Consider the following 16,557-nt stretch of genomic DNA (forward strand, 5'->3'; position numbering starts at 1 on the left):
ATTATTCACTTCATCACCTGGTATCTTAGAGTACAGTGGCAAAGCAGATGGCAATGCCTCTTCTTTAATTTAGACTAATTTCTATTTTTCATTTTGAACCATTTAACAGAGTTGAGGTCTTCAGTGTCAAAAACCATCTTTTCTGAGTCTTCAGTAGCTACAGTTACGGAGGAGGTGGAGGCTTTAGATTGCATCTCCAACAAAAAGCACCATGGTCTTAACTTGCCCATCAATGGTAGTGAGTCAATGGTTAGTGCTGGCAGTATTGAGGAAAGTGGACCTTTCTCCCCTGATTCAGGGTAGTGGTGGCCAGGTCAAAAATGGTGAGCCTGGCGGCTAGGTGGTGTAGTGGATAAAGCATCGGCCTTGGAGTCAGGAGTACCTGGGTTCAAATCTGGTCTCAGACACTTAATAATTTCCTAGCTGTGTGGCCTTGGGCAAGCCACTTAACCCTGTTTGCCTTGCAAAAACCTAAAAAAAAAAAAAAGATTATGCCTAACATTTTGGGGCGGCTAGGTGGCTTAGTGGATAAAGCACCGTCCTTGGAGTCAGGAGTACCTGGGTTCAAATCCGGTCTCACACACTTAATAATTGCCTAGCTGTGTGGCCTTGGGCAAGCCACTTAACCCCATTTGCCTTGCAAAAATCTAAAAAAAAAGATGAGGCTGGGGGGTTACAGGTTACAGGATCAGGGTCCTGAGCTGTTTCCGTGAAGGTGTGAGGGGAGGTGGTGGTAGTGATTTGACTTGCAAGGCAGGTGATGCTTTCTGGCTCTCCCTGAGGGTGTCTCGCTGCTTCAGCTTCTCCAGATGCCCCGGTATACCCCAGTCCTGTGTTTCTGATTCTTGTCCTGGGAGTCATGAGGCTCATGGATGGATGCCGGATGGTATTTTCTGTTGTCTTGAGCCTGGCAGTGTGGGAAGGGACGTTGGGCCGGGGGGTCTGGGGAAACAAGAGTGGAGGGAGCCAGAATAGCCCGTCCGGACCCTCAGAGGGTCCCGGGCAGCTGACCCTGGGCCCTCGTGCTCTGCAGTCCCCACCTCCTCTCCCCACACCCCCAACTCTCTAGGAAGCTCAGCCCCCTTGTCAGTTTGGAGAACTTTCTCAGGGGGAGTTAGTTAATCTCCCTGACAGGCCCCGGGCCGTCTGTCCAAACATTTGACAGGGTCACATGACAAGACACCCAGGGAGAGGGGCCAGAGCCGGTGAATGACAAGGTCACATGATCACGGGCTGACCCTGCCAGAAAGTGTGAATGTGACTGACAGTTTCCTTCAATGTTTAAGCAGGACGATTCCCCACAGACCCGGGGCTGATTCTGGAGGCCAGGAGCGGGCCGGGGCAGGGAGAGGGGCCCCGGAGCCCGGCTTGGACGGGCCCCAGGGCTTCGCAGTCCGGCTGTTGTCTCCGAGCTGGGCGGGCCAGCACGGGGGGGGGTGTCCCCCTATTGGTGATGGGCAGGGGACCAGGACGGCGGGTAGTCCTCCCATGGACCAGAAGCCCAGCTTGGGCAGAAGTTGGGTTTTGACTCCAGAGCCCCGGGTAGGACTGGGGAGCCTGGGCTGGAGGGAATCTGATTGTGGGCAGGGGAGGCTCGACTGTCCGGGAGTCCGGTGGTCTCCCGGTCTTGGACTGGAGGACGAAATGTGTGTGTCTTTGCGTTTGGAGGTAGAGGAGGGGGCAGGATGGCTGTTGACTCCCAGTTAATTGTGGTCTGAAAGCCTGGCTCCAGGACCGAGGGGAGTTGGTCGCTGTCTGGGAGTCTGAGCTGGAGGAAAGTTCAGGCTTTTGCAATTATCCTCCTCCCTGAAGGACCTGGGAAGTGCTGGGGTTGTTCCTGCAGATGCTTCACCAGCAAGTCCTCCATTCATCCAGCTCCTCCTAAAATAAACATTATTTCCCTACTGGCCCCACCCATCTTGGATCTGACTGAGTCTCTCTCTCTCTCTCTCTCTCTCTCTCTCTCTCTCTCTCTCTCTCTCTCTCTCAATAGGACCCTGTTCTGAATTGAGGGATAAACATTAGGGGAGGTCACAGAACACAAACCAGAGTGTAGAGGCAGCCCACAGACTGGTCATCGATAGCGGAGGCTAGGGCCAAAATCATCTGGCCAAGTCTGATTGAGCCCTCAGCCCTCTCTTTTCTCTCCTACCCATGGAATTAAAGCTAGATGATAGGAGTTTGGATCTCATGCTGTTATTATTGGCATGATAGTGAGCAACTTATTGGGCAGCTAAATAGTCTATCCACTGATAGATCACTGGGCCTGAAGTCAGGAAGACCTGAGTTCAAATCCAACATCAGACACTTACTAGCTGTGTGCCCCTGAGTAAGTTTTCTCATCTGTAAAATAAACTGAAGAAGAAAATGGCAAACTACTCCAATATCTTTGCCCAGGAAAAACCCCAAATGGTATCATGAAGAATTGCATATGACTTGAACAGCACCAGCAGGGCAAGTCATTCAATTTCTCTGAGCCTAACTTTCCTCATAAGTAAAATGAGAGGTTTGGACTAGGTACCTTCTAAGGGTCTGCCCATTTGTTTAGTTATGATACACATACACACACAGAGAAACACTACTGTCTTCAATTTTGATCTCCATCTCTGAAGCTCCAGACTCATCTTTACCTGGATTCAATTCAACAAATTACTGAGTGTCTATTCAACAAATGATGAGTAATGATTTAAGGCATTCATACTTTAAACTTTCCTGCCCACTTTCAATTCAAGCAACTTAATTAAATGCCTACTGTGTCCAGGTACCACACTGGACATTGAGAAGACAACAAAATAGCTCCCTGGGCAGCATAATACATATGAAGAGTACCTCAGAGGTCTGGACTGGCTATATCTGCATATGAAAAGGGCAAAAATGTGGTTGAGCAGGTGGAGGAGACAATGACCTTGGGAAACAGGCAAAGGTAACCTTGGCATTCTCTGGTCTTTTTCCCTACCTATTAATTTACATCAAAGAACAGAAAAGGCTTAACATTGAAAACTGGGAAATCCAAAATGTTAGAGCAGTTGGTAGTTACTGGGTAAATAACTATGACCCTAATTTGAGGTCTAATTTTGTGATATTAAAATTAGAAAATACATAAAATGCTTATCACAACCTAGGGTGAGGTTTCCTCCAGAGGGACTGAAGCTCCCAAGGGCTAGAAAGAGAAATCTAAAGGAAGATTAATCTAGAGTCATCTGACAATCTCTGTAACTAAGACCCTGAGAGAATAACATAGGAAAACCAAAGAGGAGATTTTTTTTTTGTTGGTCCCAGGAAAAAATTAACATCTCTTCTGACAGATCTAACAGCAAAAAGTCTATGGACTTTAAACTACTAGCATGGTTCAGTGCCTGCTCTCTCCTTAAAGAAGAGCTAGCTAAAGATTTCTGCCAAGCCAGAAGCTAGAGATGATGGGGATGCAGAAATTTAAGAATTCAGTAAAGTGGCATTTATCCAAACAACTTTGGACAGAGTATGATTATGTGTGCCCTGGTCATAAGTGTTCTCTGTGCATCCCCCCCCTTTCATATATGCACATTGGCCACTCACATTAGCTGCATATGTGCCCTTCCTATATTTGTCCCTTAAGTATGTTCCTAATTTTTTTCTGCTGATGTTGTGTGTGCTTATGGGAAAGAGTACCCCAGTTTTATAGGGGAAATGTTTTATTTTCCCTTACTATATCGTTTCATTAAGTGCTTTTGTTTTGAATTAATTGTGCACTCTGGCTATTAAAGGAAAACTCATTGGTGGGGGATCATGAGCTAATGTTTGTCCTTCATTTTCTTTCTTTCTTTCTTTCTTTCTTTCTTTCTTTCTTTCTTTCTTTCTTTCTTTCTTTCTTTCTTTCTTTTCTTTCTTTCTTTTTTCTTTTCCTTCCTTCCTTCCTTCCTTCCTTCCTTCTTTCTTTCTTTCTTTCTTTCATTTTTGCAATGGAGTTAATTAACTTGCCCAAGGTCACACAACTAGGTAATTATTACGTGTCTGAGTCTAGATTTGAACTCAGATAATCCTGACTCCAGGTTCAGTGCTCTATTCACTATGCCACCTAGCTGCCCCCAGGAGCAAATTACTTAATCTCTCAGGGTTAATTTCTTTTATTTGTAAACTGAGTGGGTTGACCTGGGTAGTTGGCAAGGTCCCTTCTGTCCCCAATCCTATGATCCCATTAACCTCACAACAATCCTATAATGTAGGTACAATGACTATTACCATCACCTATTCTTTGCAGATGAAGGAATTGAATCAGAGAAATATAATTATTTGCCCAGGATCATAACAGCTAACAAGTACTAATAGCAACAGCAAAGGCAGAATTAAAATCAATATCTCTGAACTCCAAGTTTAAGACACCATCCATAATACCATACTATTTTTTCCAGTAGAGATAATCCAAAGTAAACAGCAGAATGACACCACTGGAAACTGGGAGAATCAGGAAAGTCTTCTATTCAGCAGTGGCACCTGAGCCATCCTTGGAGGAAGACAAGTATTCTGGGAAGTAGAGATGAGGAGGGAATACCTTCCAGGTGTGAGAGATGACATGTAAAAGCAACAAGCTGGGAGACAGAATCCCAAGTTTGGGGAATAGTTAGTCATCCAATTTGGCTAGTAAATACACAGAGGTGTGCTGGAGCCAGCTCTTACCAGCCTGAGGGTCAATTATTAAATTTTTAGTGTGAGCATCTACACTTTGGAGATGGGCAAAAGTAACAAATCAAGGTTCAATTTATTGCTTTGTTGATTGTCTAGACTTGGGAAAATGGTGGGGTAAATAAGTATAAATAATACAGGATAAACTTAAAAGTGTGTACTGCATTCACTTTTTTTCAGAGACTCAGTGGCTAAATATTTACCAGAACATCTCTAAATATAGAGTACATGAAGGGAGGGGTAGTATGAAGTTGGGTTGGAAAGGAAGATTGGAGCCAGACTGTTCAAGGGTTTTAAAAGCCACATTGAAAGAAGAGACCTCAAGGTATGAAAATATTCACATCAGCACTATTTCTAATAGCAACTAACTGTGGCCCCAGTAACTTGGGAATGGCTGAACAAACTGTGGTCTATGTATGTAATGGAATATATTGAGTACTAAGGAATGATGACTATGAACAATTCAGAGAAGTATGGTGAGGCTTGGATGAAGTGATGCAGAATGAAGGAAGCAGAATCAAAAAAAGAAGGGTTACAATGATCACAGCTATATAAATGAAAACAACTTTAAGTGGCAATAAAATTTAGATTCAAATATGATGGACAACTAAATGGATTGGTGCTACCCTTGAAATTAAAGATCACATAACCTATCTTTCTTCTTAACAAATGCCAAACTAAGGAATTTGTCTTTTATTCCAAGATAATAAGAAGATATCATATTTTTTTAAGTGACATGGTGTGATCTTCACTTTAGGAAGATGAATTGAATTCTCCCACAAACTACCACCATGTCCAACTTGATTAAAACATATCCATCTTACAGGAGGAAAAAAATTTGTAAATTGTAAAGCTATATGTATATGTATGCATGTATACCCCACATATATGTGTGTGTGTTAGCTATAATTATTTACAGTTCATCCAAGACCACCACCATCCCAATTTTGAAACCTTCCAACAGTCTGTCTCTTCCCTCATCTTCCCCCTCTCTGCCCAGCTAATTCTTTCAAAAACTCTCCTAAATCCTTCCCACTTTTTCATTTCTTTTTTAAAAAGTTCACTATGCCTTTTGTTTTCCCATGCAGTCATTCCCCACCCTAGCCAATAGCTGAACTTTCCCTGGTAACAAATAAACAGTTAAACAAGCCAATAGAAACACCCTTACTCATTTTTCCTCTCCCTTCTTTCCTCATTGTTCTCTGGGATGAAGATTTGTTATTACAATTAATCTGATAATGATGATAAAAACCCCACCTTCTACTGTTGGGTTTTGTTGACATTATTATAATCATTGTTTATACTCTCCTGGCTCTGTTTCTTTTGTTCTTCATTACATCATATGTGCAGTATTTCCATATTTCTCTGAATTCCTCCTATTTGCTACTGCTTATGATGCAAGCCAGCCAATCAAAAAACATTTATTGAGCACCTACTATATGTTAAACACTGAGAATACCAAGAAAAGCAAAAATAATCCCTCTAGGCTTTCCAGTTCTATTGGGAATAATTAAAAATATAAAAGATGAATACAGAGTAGATAACATCAACTCCAAAGAAAAGACCTCAATTGCCAAAGGGGGCCAGAAAAATAATATTACTACATTCATACATGATACTTTCTTCAGTCATTCTCAAGTCTCCCAAACAACATTATGTCAGGCCCCCCAATATAACTGTGTTTTGTATTCTGTAACTGTATTCCTGATTAATTGGAGTTGGGATGTGGATAAATGAAAAATTACAGAATTGAACTTTAAATGCTTGCTTCAGAGACAGAACCCCTTGGGAAGGAATCCTGGTATCTGAAATGTGGTACAACAGTGAGATCCCAGGCTGAGGGTCTGGAGCCCTGAGGTCTGGTCTGCTCTCTTTCCTTGCTTTGCTGATTGGAGGGGAAAGCCTTTGAAACAGCTGTAGATTGGAGGGTGTGAATTGTGGACTGAGAGAGCAGATGCTTTAGTTGGGCCAGGCAAGCATGGAAGGATAGGGAAATAATCCAATACTAACTCTCAGAAAAACCCATCTTCTACATAGCTTTGGGGTCCATAGTACCCTAACTGAGAAAGCTTGAACTTTATCTTCAACACAAATGTCTAGTCAGGATGGTGTGGAGACACAGGACATGTGTTCAAATTCTGCCTCTAACACTTCTATATATGGGCCCTTGGGCAAGTCATTTGGCCTTTTGAGATGTGGGTCTCAATTTTCTTCTTTGTAAAATGAGAGGTTTGGACTAGATGACCTCTCAGTTGTAGGTCCCTTCCTACTCTGAATCTGAAATCCTGGATACAAATCATCTTCTATGACTTTTCCCTTTGATTATCACTCCATTTACTACAGAGTCTTCAAGCTGCTCTGAGCTTTTTATCAGAGAGTTCTGTTAATTAAAGTGGAGGGGACTGAATGTGCTCCTCTCAGACATGTCAAGAGAAGGTTTAGGGCAAGAGAAAGACATGCTCTCTGTCAATCATTTGAAAGGCTGTCATGTAGACCTGAGATTACATGTGTGTTGACAAGCTGGGACAGGCAGGTTTCCCCTCCCATGAAGGAAGACCCTTCCTAACAGAGCTATCCAAAAGTGAAATTGGCTGTTTTGGAAGAGAGTGAGTGTCCCATCATTCAAAGTCTTTATGCAGAAGCTGGTAATTATTTTGAGAGAGAGATGTTATAAAAAAGACTTATTTCAAATAGGGATGGAGCTACATAATCCTTCCAGTTCTGGGATTATGATCCGGGTCAAATACTAACTTGCCATTTTTTTTTGAGGCAACCAGGGTTAAGTGACTTGCCCAGGATCATACAACTAAATATTAGAGGTCACTTTTGAACTCAGGTCCTCCTTATTCCACTATGCTAACTAGTTGCCCCACTAACTTTTCTTTAAAATTCCTCCAATGCTCCAAATCATTAGTGATTAGAGAAATACAAATTAAAACAATCTCATACCTATCAAATTGGCTATGATGACAGAAAGGGAAAATGATCAATGTTGGAGAGGTCATGGGAGGATTGGGACATTAAAGCACATTTGGTGGAATTGTGAGGTAATCCAAGCATTCTAGAGAGCAATATGAATCTATGCCCAAAGAGCAATAAATCTGATCATATCCTTTGGCCCGGCAATATCAATACTAGGCCTATATTCAGAAGAAATCATAAAACATGGGAAAAGTTCCACATGTTCCAAAACATTCATAACAGTTCTTTTTGTAGTGGCAAAGAGTTGGAAATTGAGGGGATGATCATCAATTGATATAGTTATGATGTTATTGGTATAAGGTATGGCTATTGGTATATGTATAGCTATAGGTAAAGTTACGGTATATAAACATTATGGAGTATTATTGTTCTGTAAGAAACCATGAATGGTCAGACTAGAGAAGCATGGAAAAAAAATACAGAAACTGATGCTGAGCGAAGGAACAGAACCAAGAGAACATTGTTCACATTAACAACATTGTGAGTTGATCAACTCTGGTGGATGCAGCTCCTTTCAGCAGTTCAGAGAGCTAGAACAACTCTGGGAGATCTGTTATGGACAGCGTCATCCATATCCAAATGAAGAAAAAAGCAAAGCAAAATAAAACAAAACAAAAAAAAACTACAGAACCTAAATGAACACTATGTTCGCTTTTTAAAAATTTCTCATGTTTTTTCTTTCCTATCCCATGGTTTTCCTTCTTTTTCCTTAGTTCTAATTCCTCAGACAGAAAATAACTAATATATAACATGTTAAACACAAATATACATGTACAGTGTCCACTAGACTATTCATCGCTGAGGGGAGGGGGGAACAAAATTGTATAACTTACAAACATGCATGTGAATGAATGTTGAAAAACTTTCAAAACATGTAATTGGAAAAATTAAATAAAATATCAATAAGAAAAAAATTCCTCCATCCTCTATTCTTATCTTACCTACCAGTAGAATTAGAGAATCTCAGAATTAGAAAGAATTTCAAAGATCATTCAGCTCAATGTCATACCTGAACAGGGATACCTTCTACAGGATCTCTGACAGACAACATGTTTCCAACTTCCCCTGACCTTTGCAATATTCGAGCCAGGCAGGGGTCTGCATTGTCCTTTCTCACCCACATACATATATCAGTCTCATTCCTTCCTTTGCACTTTGATCATACATCCCTCCTCTTGAAATAGCTTCTCCCTTCTCTCTGCTTATCCAGATCCTACTCATCTTACCATAATTTACCCAGCTCTAATGTTGTCCCAGTCATCCAGCTGTTCCAGTCTTTCATCTATGAACATACAGAGATGTTCAGTACACTGTATCTGCCTCAAGAGATGCAGTGAAAAGTGAGATGAATTTGAAATCAGAGGATTGACTTTCAAATCCTGCCTCAAATATATGAACTGAGATCACAATCAGGACCCAAGGCAAACTAGTAGTTTCTTCTTACCCTCTGAAGGGGGTTGTGAATAATTAGGGTGGGGGTGAGGGGATGAGGAAAAGAGAGACCAAAAAAGGATAAAGTACCATCCTCAGCCATGGACCACACCAAAGTCCATAGGGGCTTTGCTTGCCCTTGAAAATAGGAACACAGTTGGGTGAATTATTTTTCAATTCAATTTGATAAGCATTTATTAGTGTCTACCATAGGGGTGAAACATTGAGGATGCAAAAAGAGGTAAAAGACAGTCCCTGCTCTCAAGGATCTCATGTTGTAACATAATCTAATTATTTATATGTGCTTGTGCACCCCACTGTGGGATCTTGGGCAAGTCATTTAATAACCTAGATCTCAGTTTTGTTTTCAACTTGATAGCATTCAGGATCTCTTCCAGTTTTAAATCTTTTATTATGAGTTGTTTACATTCTCCAAAGTCTCACTATCTTTTAACTAAAAAAAAACAAACCAAACTTCAGTTCCTACCAAGGGGTCCACTGGGGTGAAAATATTGCAAACCAGGGGTGGCTAGGTGGCGCAGTGAATAGAGCACTGGCCTTGGAGTCAGGAGTACCTGGGTTCAAATCCGACCTCAGACACTTAATAATTACCTAGTCGTGTGGCCTTGGGCAAGCCACTTAACCCCATTGCCTTGAAAACTCTAAAAAATATATATATATTGCATCCTGCCTGTGTGACCCTGGGCATATCTTGTTGCTTCTCTGTACCTCAGTTATACTTTCTCTGTAAAATGAAAAGGTTGGTCTGGGGGGTCATTAAATTGTAAATTCTTCATTAGATTATTCTTCATTATATTGTAAATTCTTTGAGGGCAGGAATTATCTTTTGTTTTCTTTGTATCTTTAGTGCTTAGTACTTAGAGAAACATAGCAAACATTTAATAAATCGATCCATCAAATGATTGATTCTAACTCAGCATCCCAGAACCTCCAAGTTAGAAAACAACTCAGGTTTGTCCCTGAACAAGAATTCCCTCAGCAACAAATCCAGAAAGAAGGCATCCAGAAGATCTCTCAAGGGACAAGGACCCAGCACTTCCCAAGGCAATCCACTCCACTTTGGGATAGTTGTTTTTGGGTTTTTTTCCTACATTAAACCTAAATCTTCAGCTTCCACCCACTACTTTGAACTCAGCTCCTGAGAGCCAAAAAGAACACGTCCGCCCTATCAATCAGTTCCTCTGTCTTGATCTTCAAACACTTGAAGCCAGGAGTCATGGGCCACCATTTCCCCCTATCCCCCAAAAAAGTGAATCAGGGTGATGCAATGGAAAGAGCCCAAGGCAAGAGTTCACTTATCTGCCTATGTGATACTGGGCAAGTCATTAAAACTTTGTTGGGCTTCAATTTTCTTATCTGTGAAATGAGGTTAGATAACAGCTAACATAGCATTTTAATTTTATCTCATTTGATTCTCACAACTACCATGAAGTAGGTTCCCATTTCACAGATGAGGAAACTGAGGCAGAGGTTAATAAGACTTGCCCAGGGCCTCATAACTAGTAAGAATCTGGGATTGTATTTGAATTCAGGTCTATTTGACTCGGGGTCCAATGCTTTTTCCAGGGACCACATAGATGGTAGATGCCCTCTGAGGTTCTCTCAGTACTTGATCTGTGAGCTTCTGACCTAGATTCAGAACCTAGCTCTGTCATGCCCTGATCCCTCTGGTCTCTCTCTAGTCAGAGCTCCTTGGAGTAGAACTAAGATTCAAAAGCTCACTTTGCAAGCAGCCAGATTTCTCTCTCTGCATTCACAGGGCAAGGGAGTGTTTAAGTGGAGAATTTTAAAAATTAAATTTAAACCTAAAAAAGAAAATGGTTGATTGCTGGGCTCCCTGAGTGATGTCCTGCTTGCAGAAGGAGGTCCAGGGAGAGTAGATTGGAGGCAGCCTCTGCCCTAGCCTGCTCTTCTTCCCTTTGCTTGCCGGGGGTGGGGAGTGTCGGGCTTCCTGGGCTGGCCGGCCCGGGGTTTGGCTTTACCTGGGAAGCCCCACAAGTGGCCCCTCTGGAGTACCATGAATACAGACACTTGACCCCTGGCCGCAGCAATTAGTTTAAGCCGGGGTTTGTGTACCACTTCACAAGCTTTAATCCCGGCTGGGCGGCTCTGAGAGCAGTGGGCCGAGAGCCTTTCAACGCATTTGGGGTCGGCTCAGATGCTCTCAATGGCCTGGCGGGGGGCATTGTGTGGCCAGAAAGGCCTGGCCAGGGGGGAGAAAAGGCGCCCTCTCTTTCAGGGGAGACAGAGCAGCTTTAGACCTGGGGCCCTGGTGGTTTGCATATCAATATGGCCCTAGCTGAATGGGGCCACTGAGCTGAGAAATAGGATCACTATCAGCCTGTCCGGCTTTTCAGAGGTACTTGGGAAACTTTAAAGCCCCCATGTCAGCCAGAGCAAGGCGATCAAGCTGGGAAGGAGGGAGGGGAGAAGAGAGGGAGACTCAGAGGCATTCACCCGCCAGACAAGGGAGGGCGCAGGCAGACAGGCAGGCGGGCATTCCCGACCAGGCCAACCACAGCCCAGCTTCCAGCGGCTCTCACAGCCCCCCAGGAGGGCCTCAAGGACATTCTGGGGGGCAGAACCGATCCTGCTCCAGTCAGCAGACTGATAAGGTTTGGGGGACACCTTTCTCATGCAATTGGAGGCCCTGGTTCATGGAGAGAGAATGGAGGTGGGGAGGTGTGAATAAGAAAGGGTGGAAATAGGAGATGCATCCACCCCATTTGAGGTTTCATTGACCCTTGCTACACAATTTCCCAGGGCATCCTCCTGGAGAAGAGGGCACCCAATCACAGAATTTGAGAATTGAGAGAGACTTCAGCCACTGTTGAGTTCCTGGGGTCTGGATTGGATGGATCTATGAATTTGGATGGGAAAAAAAATTGCATTTTTATTTTCACTAACATTTGGTTTCCTTTATAATTTTATGCATTTAAAAAAATCTTTAAGAAGTAGCTTTAATTTTTCTTTATCAGAGGACTTTGACACCAATCTAAATTCTGTCTTGAAATGTGCTGTTGTCATATCTGATTGTACACAATATAGTTCAAGTCCCTTATCTGTATATGTATGAAGCAGTTGGGGGGAATCTTTGAAATCTGAGATGATTCTTTGAAAATTGAATTGTTCTTTATACAGCACTGACCTTATTTGCTCCAAATATATTGTTCTGAAAATTAAAAATACTAAAATTTTTAAAAATTTAAAGGAATCCATATATTGAGACATTCATAGTCTGCCAGTCTACCAAAGGGGCCCATGACAAGGTCTTAAAAAGTTAAAAACAAACCCTGATTTAACCCAACTTATCCCAAGAAAGTAATCCTTCTTGTAATATAAAGTCCTCATCAGGACAGGTCGAGTTCTAAACTTGGAGGAGGTCTATTCCAAGTTACAGAGCTCTTTCCTCAGATGAAGATCTTAACTCAGGGTTCTCTTTCTGGAAACCCAAGATTCCAGACTAGACTACCCAATCTTTGAGGCTGGTCCAGCTCTCCAGGTTGAGTCCTAGGCAGATTAACCCACATGCTCTCATTTTCAAAATCTCCAAAATTCCTTCTCCTGGTTTCATTTCTGCTGGTTTCCAGTACTTAATCCATTTCCTAACTTAGCAGCCACTACTCCTTCCTATTTCTCAACCTCATCCAACCTCCCCCCCTACTTCTTGTTAGAGTTTTCCTTCATCTCTACCTAGGTCAACTTCCCCTTTCACACCATACTATCCCTCCCCATCAGCACCCTGATCCTTTCCCAAATTCCTAGCAACAAAAGAACTCTACAAACCCCAACTTTTGTATGAGGTGGCTCCTATCTCTACTACAAAGCTGGACAAATCCTGGGGAAAGTCATTTATCCTAGGGCTCTGTGAGGAACAATGAGTTTCTCTGTGACAAATGAGGCTGAATTCTTCTTTCTTGGGTAATGGGGATGCTGGTCCTTGTTTGGTCCTTGGTATGATTCCCACTCCTCCATTAAAAATTCTCTTCTGCTGCCTCACCAAGACATGGAGGAGGGTCCCTCAATTCTCCAAAACTGTGCTGGTCAGACACCTCCATATTCCAATAATCACAGACAGACTCTGTGTCTGTTGTCGTTCAAGCCAAGGTTGGAGATGCCCATCCCCAAAAGGCTGGGTGGATGAATCATTTTGGTTTCAGGAAATCACAGAGAACTACTTATTAAGGAACAGAGGTTGTGAGGTGAGTTGGAGAGATATTCAATATTTCTAGAAATTAGGGATCTTTTCAATATTTTTGAAAGACTCAGGGATGGAGACAAAGAATGGTCACTAGTTAGTTAGAACCTAGGTAGTAAGTGAGAGTGAGAATGTGAGCCTTAATGTTAAATGGAAAATTGAAATGATGATATAATTATGATAATTATCATTTATATCATACTTTAAAGTTTACAAAGCACTTTGTAAGTATTATATCATTTAATCCTCACAACAAAGTGGGGGGGCAGAACAGGTGCTATTATTTTCTTCATTTTATAGATGAGGAAACTGAGACCAGTGAAAGTTAAATGACTTGCCCATTGTCATACAACCAGTAAATGTATGAGACTGGATTTGGACTCAGATCTCCCAGATTCTAGTCTAGCATTTTATGTACTCTGCCACTTCCTTACATGTAAGAGATGAAGGACTTGGGTAGCAGAATGAGAATGTCCAATGTTTTGTACATGGTCAGTGGGGGAATTAGTTTTTCTCAGCTATACACATTTGTTACAAGGACTTTCCCCCACTTTTTTCCCCCAGTGGGAAAGAGAAAAAAAAATGGATTTTTGTTCATTAAAAATTTGAATTATTTAAAAAAAATGTTTACATGAGAAGAGTCCAAGGTTCTGACTGGTTTACTGATTGATTATAAAAGCTATAGGCAAGGGGCAGCTATGTGGCACAGTGGATAGAGCACTGCATCTGGAGTAAGGAGGATGAGTTCAAATCCAGACTCAGACATGTAATAATTGCCTAGCTGTGTGACTGTGGGCAAGTCACTTAAACCTATTGCCGTAAATTAAAAAAAAAAAAGCTGTAGGCAGCTTTTACCCCTTGTTTCCCCTAGGATGTTCCCATAGGCATTTCAAATTCAGCCTATGTAAAGCACAACTCCTTATCTTCCCCTTATATCTGTACCTTCTCCAAACTATCCTATTTCTATTGAGGCACCAACATTTTTTGCCTCCAGGTTCATAACCTCAGACTTATCTTTGATGCTTCCTTCTTAATCTTTCATATCCAGACAGTTGCCAAATTCTATCCCTTATCTTCACAATAACTCTTTTAGCAATCCCCTCCTTTCTACCCACACACCATCAGCTCTTGTTTAGCCATTATCATACCTTCTTAATAGAACTACTTTGTCTTATCCTTCCTACATACAGCTATCAACTGAATACAGATTTCTGACCATACCTCTACCTTGACACCAGAGCTTCAGTAGGTCCTTATTGCATCTAGGATAAAATGCAAACTCCTCAAAATAACATTTAAACAACCAGGGCCTTGCTGCCTATACCCTATAAATCTGTACCCAACTATATGGTTTATTTGTATGTACTTTGATATTATGTGGATCACCTTTGATATTATGTGGTCAGACTTGGGATGAGATGGATCTAGGGTCCTAGGTTTTGAAAGAAATACCTTGGCCTCTGTTTCCTGCCACTACATTTGCACTCTGGCTAGACATCCAGGTGGCATACTGCTATGCTTATTCCCCTCCATCTTACCACCGCCCTACCCCATTTAATGCCCAAGTCTAAAGTATTTAGGATACTGCAGAAGGAGAAACAAACTCTAGGGGTAACTTGTTAGGGACTGTTGTGTGTGGCAGCACTGTAAACTATCATCACCTGGTGTCTATGAGCAACAAGAGCCTTATTTTACTAGGTGCCATGGGAGTGGGAGTGGATTAAGGGACTGGGAAGGATGTTTAAGCACTGGTATTTGATTCAATAAACAGAGACCTTGGAGGAGAAGAAGACACTTGTCTTCCTTGTCTCCCACCCCTCCATCACTCACCTGGGGAAAAGATTGAGGAAGTCTAGAAAGGGTCTCTACCTACATTTCCTATGGGAAATGCTGAATAACTGGGGCTGGTAAGTCTCAGGGAGGGCTTCTTGGAGGAGATTATTTAAAAGCAATTTTGGCAAATGGCACAATTTGGCTGAAAGGAAGAAACATAGGAACTGATCTGTATTGGAAACTCATTGTTAGGTGTGAAAAACTCTTGATAAAGCAAGGATTCTCAGACTGGGGTGTGAGGACCATGGGGGTATGAGAAGCTTTCAAGAGAATACAGGCATATTTGGTAATTTAAATAGCTTATTGAAATTAATCTCTTTATTATATTTCTCACATGCATATACGTGCTAAACTCTAGAATGTGTTTCCTTTCTGAGAAAGGTTTCCTGACAGCTGAAAGGTACAAATGGAAAAGGGTTGGGAGCCTCTGAGATAAAGGGTCTTATACTGTAGGGTGGAGCTGAGAATATGAGCCTGGGTGTTATATGGGAACTGAGATGTGAGGTTCCAGAGGATGTGGGAGAATGAGGACACTAATTAGCACAAGCCCTTAAATCACAAGATTAGAAGTTATGGAAAGAGCCCTGGAGATCAAAGGATGTGAACAGAGAGTTTTCAAAAGAAGAAAAATAAAGCTATCAACAACCATATGAAAGAATACTCCAAATCACTAATCATAAGAGAAATTCAAATTAAAGCATCTCTGAGGTTTTTACTTCACATCCATCAGATTGGCAAAGATGAGAGAAGACCAAAATGCTCAAAAGTCTGAGAAGACAGGCCCACTAAAACCCTGCTAGAAGAACTATGAATGAGTCCAACTATTCTGGAAAACAATTTGGAACTTTCCTTTAAATGCTATTAAACCATACAAACCTTTTGTGGAGCAATATGACTATTGGACTTTTGGCTCCAAAGAATAAAAACTGAAGAGCAATGACCACTCTAGACAAATATTTATTGCAGCATTTTTTTGCAATAGCAAAGAACTGGGAAGAAAATGGGTATCCATCAAATGGAGAATGAATGAACAAATTGTGACATGTGAATGTTAAGGAATATTATCATGTCAAAAGAAATGATGACTGAAGAATTTAGAGAAATTTGGGAAGACTTGTATAAAATGATACATAATGGAAGAAGCAGAACTAAGGGAATAACATATCATAACCACAACTATGTAAAGAAAAACAACATTAAAAGACTTTAGAACTCAGTCATGACTTTAAAAGACTGATGGTAAAGGAAGCCTTTTGACAGACATGGAGAGGACTGTAGGTTTGGAATGAGGGATATATTTTAAGACATAGTTAATGCATTTCTTTTGTTTGTACTAGGTTGGAAGGGAGGATTCTATTTGATGGGGGAGTCAGTGAGTTAGGTACAGTGATGAATAAAAGATTATCAGGAAAACATTTGAAAAATCAAATAGA

This window comes from Macrotis lagotis, chromosome 8, assembly GCF_037893015.1.
Source record: "Macrotis lagotis isolate mMagLag1 chromosome 8, bilby.v1.9.chrom.fasta, whole genome shotgun sequence".
Classification (NCBI taxonomy): domain Eukaryota; kingdom Metazoa; phylum Chordata; class Mammalia; order Peramelemorphia; family Peramelidae; genus Macrotis; species Macrotis lagotis.